At 47.3% G+C, this 13143-nt stretch overlaps 1 long non-coding RNA gene across 1 annotated transcript in view; it reads left to right on the top strand.

Moving 5' to 3' along the window:
• LOC125618110 overlaps positions 1 to 12252 on the top strand; it is a 30237-nt gene extending 17985 nt beyond the window's left edge. Inside the window, exons 3-4 of the long non-coding RNA XR_007349352.1 lie at positions 10189 to 10292; positions 12127 to 12252. This is a non-coding gene — a long non-coding RNA (uncharacterized LOC125618110). The remainder of the gene's footprint in view (positions 1 to 10188; positions 10293 to 12126) is intronic.
• Positions 12253 to 13143: the final 891 nt, after the last annotated feature.

Below are 13143 nucleotides of genomic sequence, written 5' to 3'. Positions count from 1 at the left end.
ATATATATATATATATATATATAAAGTCTAAATCATTGATTATAGTATTCAGTTCTATATTTTCCTTATTTAGTTTTTGATTGGAAGATCTGTTCAGTACTGAGAGAGATGTGTCAAAGTCACCCAGTATTATTGTATTGTGATCTATTTGACTCTTGAAATTGAGAAGGGTTTGTATAATGTACATAGATGCTCCATTGTTTGAGGCATAAATATTTATAATTGTTATGTCCTGCTTGTTTATGCAATCCATGAGTGATAAGTTTTTCCCATCCTTTCACCTTCAGCCTGTGGATGACTTTGCCCACAAGGTGAGTCTGTTGATGACAGCATATTGTTGGGTCTTGCTTTTTAATCCAGTCTGCCACTCTATGTCTTTTGATTGATAAGTTTAGGCTGTTAACATTCAAGGTTATTATTGAGATATGATTTGCATTCCCTGTCATTTTGGTTTATTTCTGGTTTTTGATTTGTCTTAGTTTCTCATTTGGTTGAATGTCCCTTTAGTGTGGATCCTCCTTTTGCTGGTTTTTACTTTTTTTTCACTTCATCATGGAATATTTTTTTTTTCTGTTTATAAATTTATTTTATTTTTTTCATCATGGAATATTTTGTTGAGAATGCTCTATAGTGTAGGCTTTCTAGTTGTGAGTTCTTTTCATTTTTGTTTATCATGAATGTTTTAATCTCATCTTCAAATTTGAAACTTAATTTTGCTGGATATCAAATTCTTGGTTGGAATCCATTTTCTTTCATATCTTGAAATATATTATTCCAGGATTTCCTATCTTTGAGGGTCTGGGCTGAGAAATCAGTTGAGATCCAAATTGGTTTCCCCCTATATATAATTTGATTTTTTTCTCTCACAGCCTTTAAGATTTATCTTTATTCTCTGTGTTAGTCATTCTCATTATAATGTGTCTTGGTGGGGGTCTGCAGTAATTTTGTATTTTGGGGTTATGTAAGCCTCTTGTATTTGATTTTCCATCCCATTCTTTAGGTTTGGAAAATTTTCTATTTTATCATTGAAAAGATTTTCCATTCCTTTGGTTTGTTTCTCTGCTCTTTCATCTCTTCCAATAAATCTTAAATTTGATTTTTTCGTGTTATCCCATAATTCTTGGATGTTCTGTTCATGGTTTCTCACCATCTTCTCTGCATGTTCAACTCTACTTTCAAGGTTATATATTTTGTCTTCATTGTCTGAGGTTCTGTCTTCCAAGTGGTCTAATTTGTTGGTGATGCTTTCTAATGAATTTATAATTTGGTTTACTGATTACTTCATTTTGAGGATTTCTGCTTGTTTTCTTCTCACAATCTCTAACTCTTTATTAAAGTGATGTTTTACTTCCTGTATTTTTTCTTTTTTTATAATATTTATTTTTTGGTTGTAACTGGACACAATACCTTTATTTTACTTATTTACTTTTATGTGGTGCTGAGGATTGAACCCAGGGCCTCCCACGTGCTAGGCGAGCACTCTACCGCTGAGCCACGACCCCAGCCCTGTATTTTTTCTTTGACTTCACTCCTTATGCTATCCTTTACTTCACATATCATTTTAACTACATACAATATGAACTCCTTGGACATTTCTTCCACTGTGTTATTAGTGGCTTCTGTTGTTGAAGCATCTTGGTTTGTTTGGGGCACTTTATTCCCTTGTTTTTCCATGTTGTTAGTGTATTCTCCCATCTAAAATTATGGATCTAAGGCAGGATAATTTCTACCCCGTAGACCTATAGTGTCCCTGAAGGTTTGCAGCACTTTACCTTTATGGTGAGACCAATATCAACAGTACCCAGTGTACACAATATACAGCCTTAAACCTAACAGCTCCCGCTAAGGTGTCTACTGCTTTCTTGCACTGAACCAAAATGATGAGTTCAATAACTATCTATAGTACAAACAGAATATTGTTAAAACAATATACAGTTTCAAATGGTGGGTGAGAGAACAGAAGTAGTGTAGTATGCAATATTCATGAGGGAGGAAGAGAGAAGCTAGAAGTAAAAATTCACAGGAAGAGTGGAAGAGGAGCCGACAGAGATTGGCTGTTGGTTGAGAAAAGTTGGAAAGAAAATAGACAAGAGAGAGGAAGAATATGAATAAAGAGAAAAAAAATTAAAGACGTAAGAATACAACAAAAATGCAAAATGCCAATCATATATCATTATCCTCCACACACTGATGCATAAAAAACCTGTTTCAAATATGGTAGAGAGATTACTGAATCAAAAAATAGAATAAGTCTTGCTGGAAAGTTGAACTGTCTCTGTCAGTGTTCTCTCAGCATCGCCAAACCCAGACCAGCCCTCACAAACCCAGTCTTTATCCCACCAATCTGGGCTTCAGACATCTCAGGATCAGCCATGCTGCAGTCCCAAGATCTCAGGGCTGCTCCTGCTTGCAGAGAGACCACCAGGGACACACTCATGCCAAGGAGCAACCCCGAGATGCAGCATCAAGACAAGGGCCACCAGCACTCTCAGCAGGAAGACCCCAGGCTCCTCCAAACCTGCAGGCACCCCCACACTGGGCCTGCAGGTCCCAGCTGGAGTCCCCAGACAGAGGCTCTTGTGGTGGGAAACCTGCTGGCACCCGGGCCCTGACCCTGGCTGGTGTCCCCAAATGGGTGCAGCCACATGCAACCAGACCTGGAGTCCGCCCTGAAGCAGTCCCCCAGGCTGTGGTAGCAGCAGCAGTAGTGGTGGTGGTTGGCAGCGGGCAGTAGGTCAGCAGTAGTGGCAGCTGCAGAGGCAGCGACAACTGCAGCTGCGGGGGTCATTGTCTCCAGGTGATCTCCGGGGGTCAGCAGCAGGGTCAGCTTCAGTAGCGTCCAGGGCAGTGGTTTCTTCTGTGGCAGTGACACCCAGAAAGAAGACCTCCAGGCGATCTCAGGCTGGCAGCGGTGCAGGCGGCGGTTGGCTCCCATTCTTTCTCGATGTCTTTTGCCCTTTCTATATATCACGGGCCACTGAGTTAAATCCCCAGTGCTTCTATTTTCATCTTGAGATAAGGTCTCACAAGTTGTGCATTTGGGCCTCCAACTTGTGACCTTCCTGCCTCCATCCCCCAGGTAGCTGGGATTCCAGGTGTGTGTCACCTGGCTTGTTTCCCATATGTTATATTCCGTTCTCTGCACTTGAATTCCTTTTTGCAGTCCCCATTGTCCAACCCGACCTGTTGCCAAAATCAAGATCCAGATTTTCACATTTTCTATTCAATCTGGGTTTTTCCATTTTCCTATCTTCACACTCCATTCCCCGTACTCTGCTCATTAGTATTACTTCCCCGCATTCTTCAGTTTCTATTCTTTATTTTCCATTTGTTTTTCTGCACACTTTGTACCTCTTTGTACATTTTCCTGCACCATTCTTCGTAGTACATAATTCTTATCCACGTTCTACTCTCCATGTCTCCATTATCTATTCTCTTTTTTAAAAAATATTTTTATAGTTGTTGATGGATCTTTATTTATTTATTTGTATGTGGTGCTGAGAATGGAACCCAGTGCCTCACACAGGCTACGCAAGAGCTCTACCACTGAGCCCCGGCCCCAGCCCCCCATTATCCATTCTTAATGCTCTATTTTCTATCCTCCATGCTCCATTTTTCTTAGCCTGTACTTCATCCTCCTATATGTTTTACATTCTCCTTGCTGCACTGTACACAATTATTTCCCATATTCATACTCAGTTGTGATTCTTCATTTTCCATACCCCATACTTGGCACTCCATTCTTCAACCATCATATTCCATACACCATGCCCATCTTCATTCTCCATTCCACACTCACCATATCTATGCCCATTCAAATGCCCTTCTCCACTCTTCACTCTAGTATTCAATCTCCAGACTCCTTTTCTCATTCTCCAGATTCTAAACTTTGCATTCCATTCTCTATTCTCCATTCTCCACTCTACACAGAACATTTTTTATTATCCATTTCATTCTTCATTCTATAACCCCTTCTCCATTATCCATGCTCCATATTCCATAATCTTTTTTCCATATACTGTACTCCATTCTTTTTTTTTTAAACTCAGGGACACTCAACCACTGAGCCACATCTCCACCCTATTTTGTATTTTATTTAGAGACAGGGTCTCACTGAGTTGCTTAGTGCCTTGACATTGCTAAGGCTGACTTTGAACTCGTGATCCTCCTGTCTCAGCCTCTCGAGCCACTGGGATTATAGGTGTGCATCACAGCACCTAGCGGTACTCCATTCTTCACATCCACTCTCCTTACTCCTTTCACCACACTCAATTCTCCAGTCTTTTGACTTGACGATTAGTACTTCATTCCACCTGCAACATTCCCTTCTTCTTTCTTCATTCTCCATACATAGCACTCCACCCCCTAGTCCACCCTTCCTTCTCTGCTGTTCATATTCGACACAACATTCTGCACACACTGTTCTTTATACCACCCTCCTCATACTACAATCTCCATCCTGAACTCTCTACAATCCATTCTCTGTTCCATATTCAATACTCCAGTCTTCATCCTCTTTTCTTAAATTCCACTCTCCATTCTCTATATTCCAGCCTTTTCCTCTATTCTCTAACTTAAATTTCCAAATTCCAATCTCCTTAATCCCTACTCCATTCTCTAGGCATCATTATCCATACTTTATATACTCTGTACTCATACTTTATATCCATTCTTTGTTTTCCCGTCTCCATAGTCAATTATCCATACCCCCTTCTCCACTCTTTGTTATCAGTACTTCATATTCCAATCTACATAGTGTATACTTCATTCTCAGCCTCATTTCCCCTATTCTACTTTCTAGTGTCCAATCTTCATTCTTCATACACTACTCTCCAACTCCGAACTCCACACTCCTCAGTTCCCCATTCTTAATACTCCATTTCCTACATAAACCAATCCGCTTATTCCATTTTCACTACCTTTCTTCAGTTTGTATGCCCTGTACTCCAAATAGCATACTATGATTCCCATTCTCTGTACTCTCTACTTAACAACATATTACATTGTCCATATTATACGGAATGGACAATGTAATATGTTGTTAAGTAGAGAGTACAGAGAATACATATTCTATATATTTCATAGTCTCTCCTTTATATTCTATTCACCATAATCATATTGCATTCTCCATACTAATTTTCATCCCATTATTCACTCTCATATCCATTCTTTATATTCTTTTTTCAATATTTTGCTTTTTACTCTCCACTTCCTTTTCTCTATAATCTATTATCCAAATTCTGTATGTCATCTTACTTTCTCCATTCTCCTTATGCCATACTTCGTTCTCCACTGGATTCTCCATACTTGATACCCCATGTCCATTCTTCACTCCATTGTCCACTCTCTATACTGCATGCTTCCCACACCTTACTGAATTCTCCCCTTCCAGTATTCACTCCACACTTCATTCTCTGTATTCTACATCACATTACTCATTCTTCACAGTTCATTCTCCATTCTTCACACTTAATTCACCATGTTCTCTTCTCTGCTCTCCATACTTCATACTCTATTCTCCATTTGCCTACTCCATTCTCTCTATTCCATCTTTCTCCATTCTTTTATCTTTGATTCCATACTCCAGACATTTTTTTTTACCATATTCTATACTCTGTTTTTGGTACTCCCCCCTTCATTTTCATTCCCCCTACTTCATTCAGTATGCTCTATTCTCCATACTCCACACTTCACACACCATACTCCACTCTCCTCCTCCAGGCTCCACTTTACAATTCACTCTCTATATTCTATGTTATTCATTCTTCATTTCCCACAGTCCATTCTCCATTCTCCACCATTGATTCTACAACTAGATTCTCAATATTCCATATTCTATTATTCCCATTTTTTTATTTCCATAGTTCATACTCCATTCTGAATATTCCAAGTCCTTCACCAGTCTTCTATTGCTAATTCCATAATCCATACACCAATCTTGTTTTTTTTTTTAACAGGGTCTACTATGTTACCAAGGCTGACCCCAAACACATGATTCTTCTGGCTCAGCCTTCTGAGTAGCTGAGATTACAATATCCCAAACTTTACAAGCAACAGTGCAGTCTCCATACTCTATCCCACACACCACTCTCCATTTTCTATCTCCATACTCTATTCTTCATATTTCATTCTCCTCCATTCCTTATACTTTTTTCTCCATTCCTTATTGTCTCGACTCCACACACTGTTCTTCCTGTTCTACACCCCATGATCAATTCTCCATTTACCATACTCTTTTCTCCATATTCTCTATTCCATTCTCCATACTCTACTCTCTGTCTCCACTTTGCATATTCCATGCTATATTCTCCATACTTTAATTTCCATTCTTCATATACCACTTTTCATCATCTATACTTCATGCTCTATTTTCCACATTCTGTCATCATTCTTAATTCTTTATATTCTATACACCACTCTTCACATTCTATATTTTATTGTCTATATTGAATTCTCAGTTCCTTACTCCACAACCCAATTTCCATATTCCACACGACTTGCTTCAAACTCAACTCCCTGCACTTCATTCTTCATATGTCTTTCTCCAAACTCCACTCTCCGTTCTTCACGCCCCACATTTTATAGTCCGTACCCGTACTCCACAATGTTCACTAACACAGATCCCTTTTAGATTCTCCTTCCTCTTGTTTCTCATTTCTCTTTGGTTTTCAATGTTTCTTTGTGCCTTCCTTTTCCACTAATAACTTGGTTCTCTCCACTTCAGAGTGCATGTCTCTCTCCAGCGCATCCCTTTATCCACAAACTTATCTACTCACTCCATGATATTTTTGTCTTTCCCTCAACATCAGTCATAAAATCTCTATGCTCCTTCAAAGGCCACCCATTCACTGGAGAGGAGTTCCAGGCCCTGCAACATTTTATTATTTAGGATCCTTTAATATGCCCATAGGCTGGCATTTCCTCCATCCTGAAACAAGCAAATAAGTGCAGAGTCCCAGCTGACTTCTCACTAACTGCATCGCCTTTCTCTCCTCCCCGTCTCTCCCCAGCAGGCCTGCTGTTCCAACCAAAGAGACTTCTGCCCTTGTTCCATCCTCCCCATTGCTCAGGGCACATGCCTTGCGGCCATGTTTGATTCCCTCTTTCTCTGACACTCCATGTTACATCTGTTGGAAGGCAGGCATCTGGGGAGAGTCCCCCACACACCTCAACTGAGAATAAGAAGAGCTCTGGATGACACTAGAATCAGCATGAACTCACCTTCAGACCTCCACCTTCCCTACACATTTGGCCACCGTCTTAGCTCCCGGGATTATACACTGAGGTTCTCAGTGATCCTCCTTCTCCTGCCATGTTCCCCTGAAGTCCATGATCCATGGAGAAAATGGGATGGAGGGCCCTGTTACAACACGAGGTTGACCTGTCCCTCCTCTGCTCAGAGCCCAGCACAGCCCCTTGCCTCACTCAGAGTAAAGGCCCCACATGATTACTATGGCTGACAGAGATCCACAGGTAGGACCCTGATGTGTCCTCTGACACTCTCCTGGTTGCACCTTTGTTCAATGTCCATGGAGGATTGATCTGGGGACTTCTGCAGACACCCAAATCCATGCTGCTTCATCCCTCATAAAAAATGTGGTATTTACCTGAACATACACACATCCCCCGGTATACTTCAAATCATCTCTAGGGTCCCCATAACACCCCAAACAATGCAAATGCTACTTAAGCAGTTATTATGCTGTATTGTTTAGAGTATAATGACAAAGTTCCCATACATGCAATTTCTTGTTGATTGAATCTCAGATATGTAATCCATGTGCATTAATTTGTGTTACATTACTATAACCAAATACCTGAGGCAGGCCAACTTTATGAAGAAAAGGGTCTTATTTACCTCACAGCCCTTAGCTGTGTGCGGCCTCTGGCGAGCACCTCCCTGGAAGTGAGGAGGCTCCAGCTCCCACCCTCACTGGTGTTCCGTCTCTCCCAAGGCTGAAACACCTTGGAAAGTCAGGATTTCTGCCTCTGGTGTCCTCAGGCCTAGCGGCTCATTCTATCCTGGACAGCTGCCGCCTCCTGCAGAAGCCCCTCCCCATCCTCCCTGGCCCTCAGCAGAACTTGGCTCTTGGAGCCCTGGTTGCAGGTTCCGTGTTCTGCCCGGTCCCTGCCACCTTGGGGGCCTCTTGCAGCCCAGTTTTGCAGCAGCCTGTGGGGACTTCCGTGGTGCTCAGGCATCAGGCCCTAGGGTGGACACCACCTCTCCTAGGTGGGTCTGCGGTGCACTGAGGCCAGAGCAGGGCCCTTGGTGGGAATCTAGACAGGACGGGGTGGGCAGCAGGGGCCCTGCAGACCTGGAGCCAGCCCAGGCCACCAGCCCTACAGTAAGCAGCACGTATGGCTGCCAGGCTGCAGTGGCCAGTCCCCGCCCTGACCGAGGATGTGGTGTTCAGAGCCACGGCCTGCAGGACAGCGAGCATAGGAAGGGGAAGGCCGAGGGGCATCAGGGACCAGGAGAGAGAAGGACCCTCCCCCATGGTGCTGTTGCCCTCCTCACCTGGAGCCAGAGACAGCCACGAGGCGGGGGCCCACTTGCTCCTGCTCTGCCCCCAACTTCCTGGAATGGGAGAAGAGGGGCAGGGGACGAGGGAAGCGGTGGCCACTTACCCTCTTCAGTGATTGCGGGTGTGGGGACTGGCCACTTGTGGGAAAGAGGCTGTTGATGAAAATGGAAGAATGGGTTTAACCCAGGAGAGTCCATGAGCTGTGGACCCTTGGGCTGGGCACGGGCTGCTGGGAGGGCTAGGCCTCCATCCTGCTCTCCCGGACAAAAGCCTCATGTATTTTCAGGAGAAGTTGAATTTGCACTAATTTTACATCAGGGAAGATCTAACCGGTCCCCAACTCACAGGGGAATGCAGGGTGACCCTGCCCAAAGCTCCAGCCTGGCTCAGCTCTGGCTCCAAGGGACTGCGTCCTTTCTGGGGTGGTCAGGGCTCCAGTTCCTCCCCAGGCGGGGCTGCATGTTCCCACAGTCCATGGCAGGGCCGATGGGGCCAACGGGGCCACCCAGCAGAGTGCAGGCTGCTCAGCCCGGCCACCTGACTCTCCAGGAGCAAGGCTGCCCGCGGACTCCCCTGACGCTGGGACTTCACTGGGATATGGGAATTCCCACTGTATTCCATGGAAACTCCCCACAGGAGCGAATGTAGGGACCTGAGTAAGGAACTTTCTATAAACCTGTCACCTGATTGTCACCCCTCAAGGCCTCTCTGCTCCACCCCTGTGTTATCCCAAAGCAACGCTTTACTTTGTTTTGCTGTGGTTTTTGTTGGTTGGTTGGTCGGTACCAGGAATTAAACCCCAGAGGTGACTGGCCACTGAGCCACACCCCAGGCTTTTTTATATTTTATTTAGAGACAGGGTCTCACTAATTTACCGAGGCTGGCTTTGAACTCACCATCTCCTGCCTCAGCCTCCCAGGCTGTGGGGATTACAGGTGGGCGCACCGCCCCCCACTTACTTTTGTTTCATGCCGTCTTTATTACGACCTTCATGAAGGTTTAATTAAAATAGAGAAATATGAAATTAAAGTTGGTGATGCAGTGAAATGGTTTTGCATCCTGTGTAGGAACAGGACTCAAGTCCATTGGCACAGAATCATCTCCGCCCGCGTGTCAGCCTCCAGGTAAAGCCACTCACAGCAGTGACCACGAAGCACATCTATGTCGGCTCTACCTGCATTCATTTAGAATGTGGACTCTCTCAATAGCCTCCCCTTCCAATATTCTTATTTAAAGTTTGGAAACCCCTCAGGATGTGATCCACTGTCTATTGGTGTGGTGTAATTATACCAGCAGCGGGATGCGCTGTGAACTTCCGCGTGTGCGCGTGACACCATCAGTCAGCTTTACCGCCCGGTTCGCCCCTGGCCCTCCCCTCATCCTCCCCTCAACTCTCCCCTTCCGTTTCCAGGAACCCCCTTTCCCTCCAGCTTCCACTCAGCTCCAGGTCCCGCAGCCCCGTGCGTGGCCGGCTCGCGCCTGATTTCCTTCTTTATGGCCTTGTGAAGCCCCGCAGCGTCTCTGGACAACTTGACCCCTGTCCGTGGACCGGAAGGTTCATTTCTAACTGCAACCGGACAAGCGTGAACACACGGTGGGAAAGGTGGCCGTTCCCACACCAGGTCACACTGAACTCCCACAGGCCTTCTCTTTTCTCCTCTAGATAGAACACCGTGTGGCAGCCAGGACAGTGACTGAGGGACGATCAATGTCACACGCCCAGCTGGGGACCCCAGGGCCCTGGCATGGGCTCCTACAGCCTCAGAGGTGAGTGACCTCATTCCCCCATGGCCATCCAGCTGCAGGGTGCAGCCCAGTGCAGGTGGCTTTGGGGAGTGGGCGTCACCAGCAGCCACTGCCCCTTGTGGCCCACCAGCCTGTTCTCCACCTCCTGGAGCCACCTTGTCCCCTCGGAGGCTGATGGCCAGGTTGATTTCCATGGCTGGTCTCAAGCTAGCCCAGTAAGGGAGAGGCCTCATGCCGCTGGTGGCCCTGTGGCTTTGTGTCCGGCCTGTCACTCCAGGGGCCTCCCACTGTGACAGCAGTAGTGGGTCCTGTGTGCTCAGGGACAAGGTGTATCTGCTGCCATCCACAGAATGCTGTTTTTTTTTTTTTTTTTTTTTTGGCAGAGCTGGGGATGGAAACCAGGGCCTTGTGCACAACATGTAAGTGCTCTACCACTGAGCCACATCCCCGGCTCTTTTTTTATTTTTTTGTTTTGAGACAGAGTCTCGCTAAGTTCCTGAAGCTGGCCTTGAACTTGAGATCCTCCTTCCTCAGCCTCCCGCGTCACTGGAATCACAGGTCTGTGCCACCGAGCTCAGCAGACTTCTCTGTTTTAAAAATAAAAGGAGTAGACTCTAAATGACAATCAAAAGTGCGTGGAGTGGACCCTTAGGCCAGCAGTGGGGGTGTTCACGCCCCCCAGCATCGGGCGAGTGTGCACATCACACCTGGAGCTACTGTGATCGCTGTGACGTCACAGGGTGATGTGGATCTCCTATATGCCACCCACCACTGTCCAGGATGTCATCCTGTGGCTTGTGCCCGACCTGGCAAGCCTCACTTTTGGGGTCTGCTCTGTGCTGGTGGAAGTGAGGGGAGCCTGGTCCAGCCTGCCTTGCAGGGCAGAAGGGAGCACACTGGGCAGACTGTGAACCTCTGGCTCCCCTCGCCCAGGTCCATGTGGGTGACCAGGATGGCCCGACTTGAGCCCCCCCAGCATGAAAGGGGTGGTGTTCACACTGCTGTCCCTCTCTTGTCTCTCCTGGGTGGAACACCGGTCTCCAGGGCCCTGGTTTCACTCAAGTCCCCCTTGGCAGCCCAGGTGCTGCAGCCACGCTGACCAGGGTGGTGGATCCCCTGAGCCCAGGAATCTAGGGGCAGGAGAGATGCCGACTGGTTTGGGGCCTAGGGATAGGCAGGCATGTTCTTAGCTGACTTGGAGCAGCGTCTGGGGTACAGATTCAGGCCGCTGACCCAGATCTGAGCCTGCAGCCATGGAGCCTGGAGAGTGCTTGCCTGGGTCATGGGCAGCCCCAAGGGGCTCACGAGGAGGGGGAGGGCCTAACATAGGGGCAGGTATTAGTGTGGGGGGCAGCAGGAAGGCAGGGGAGGAGCAGTCACGGATGTGGCATCGAGGGTCCTTGGTGCCCTTCTGGGGGGTCAGGGGCTGCAGGGCGGGGAGTCAGTGTTGAAGGTTTCCAGTCTGGGAGATGTGACGCTCTGGAGGGGGTGACAGCCGCGCAGTCTTGGAGTGAGCTTGGAAACCTGGTGATGGCAAGTTTCACGTCCTGTCTGTTTTACCACAATAACAAAGTAGTAAATCCATTTGTTTCTTAATCCACTTCTGGACTACTATGCAGAAACTTGGCCCTGACCAGAATACTCACTTAGTGTAGTTAGAAAAGCTTATCATTGTTTAACAAATGGGAAAGTTGTTTATTCTGCCGCGCTCTGGGAAATCCTTAGTGTCTTTGAAATGCTCTCGTTCGTTCGTTGTTTAAAAGTGGAGACTGTGCACCAGGACTGCCTGGGCCACGTGCCTCTGTGAGGTTCCATTTGGTGATAAAGACCCAATCTCGCCTCCTTGTCTCCCCAGGCAAGTGGTGGACAGGTGGCCATTGTCCACTAGCACCCTTGGCCCTTTATGAATGGTCCACGGCTGCTTCTGAAGGCCCGAGTGAGCCGTCAAGCAGGGACCCCAGGCCACGGTGCCAGAGCTGCAGCACTCACGCTCCGACCCTCTACGGGGGAGGTTCCTTGCCCCGAGGTCCGCAGATCAGAAACCACTTTGCCCAATGTCCACTTGAAGCTCTAAATGCTTCACAACTAAAACTCACTGTAATGAAGCCAAATAAAATCAATTTTAAAAATCAGGACATTTGATCTAAAGGGGAATGGCCCTGGGATCTGGGCCAAGTGGCTAAAATCGTGGCGGATGGCTGAAGGGAGATGGCGTGGCGTGGGGGCAGGGCAGGTCCAGACACTTGAGACACCTAGGAGGGCTCAGGAGATAACTAGGCACCTGCGAAGAGGTCAGGGGAGGGACTGACCGCAGGGTCAGCCTGGGAGTCACCCACCCGCCCTGGAAGGGACTGTCCAGGGAGCAGCGAGTGCCTGGGTGGGTGCTGCGAAGCCAGGGGCCATGACGGGGCCACCTCACGGACTCCAGGGACCCCAGAGAACTGCCCTGGGGAGGCTAAGGCCGCCTGATGTGGGTTTGGAGAGGACAGCAGAGGTCTCCTCCCTGGGAGCTCTGCTCTGAAGGGAGCCAGATGGCTGGCAGGGCCAAGTGAACAGGCCCAGAGACATCAGCTGACCCCCACCCTGTGAGGAGGAGGGGTCTTTGTGGACGTGGTAGAGTGAAGGGTTTGAGGTGGGGAGATGGTGCTGGGATTTCTGGGCGCTCCTTATGAGTGGGAAACAATAGCAGAGGACACACGGCCATGTGGCCTCGGAGGCTGAGGCTGGAGCCACATGGACAAGCCCAGGATGCCTGGAGTCCCCAGGAGTCCTTCCAACATGCCGCCCCACTCCATGCCCTGCCCCGACCCCGGCTCCCACAGACACTGCTGCTCTAGACCCCTGGAAGCAGGACCCCATGTGGCTCACAAGT

The sequence above is a fragment of the Marmota marmota genome, unplaced genomic scaffold (genome assembly GCF_001458135.2).
Source record: "Marmota marmota marmota unplaced genomic scaffold, marMar, whole genome shotgun sequence".
In the NCBI taxonomy this organism is placed as follows: Eukaryota; Metazoa; Chordata; class Mammalia; order Rodentia; family Sciuridae; genus Marmota; species Marmota marmota.
The sequence above is the reverse complement of the archived record's forward strand: the minus strand, read 5'-3'. Positions and strand labels throughout refer to the sequence as shown.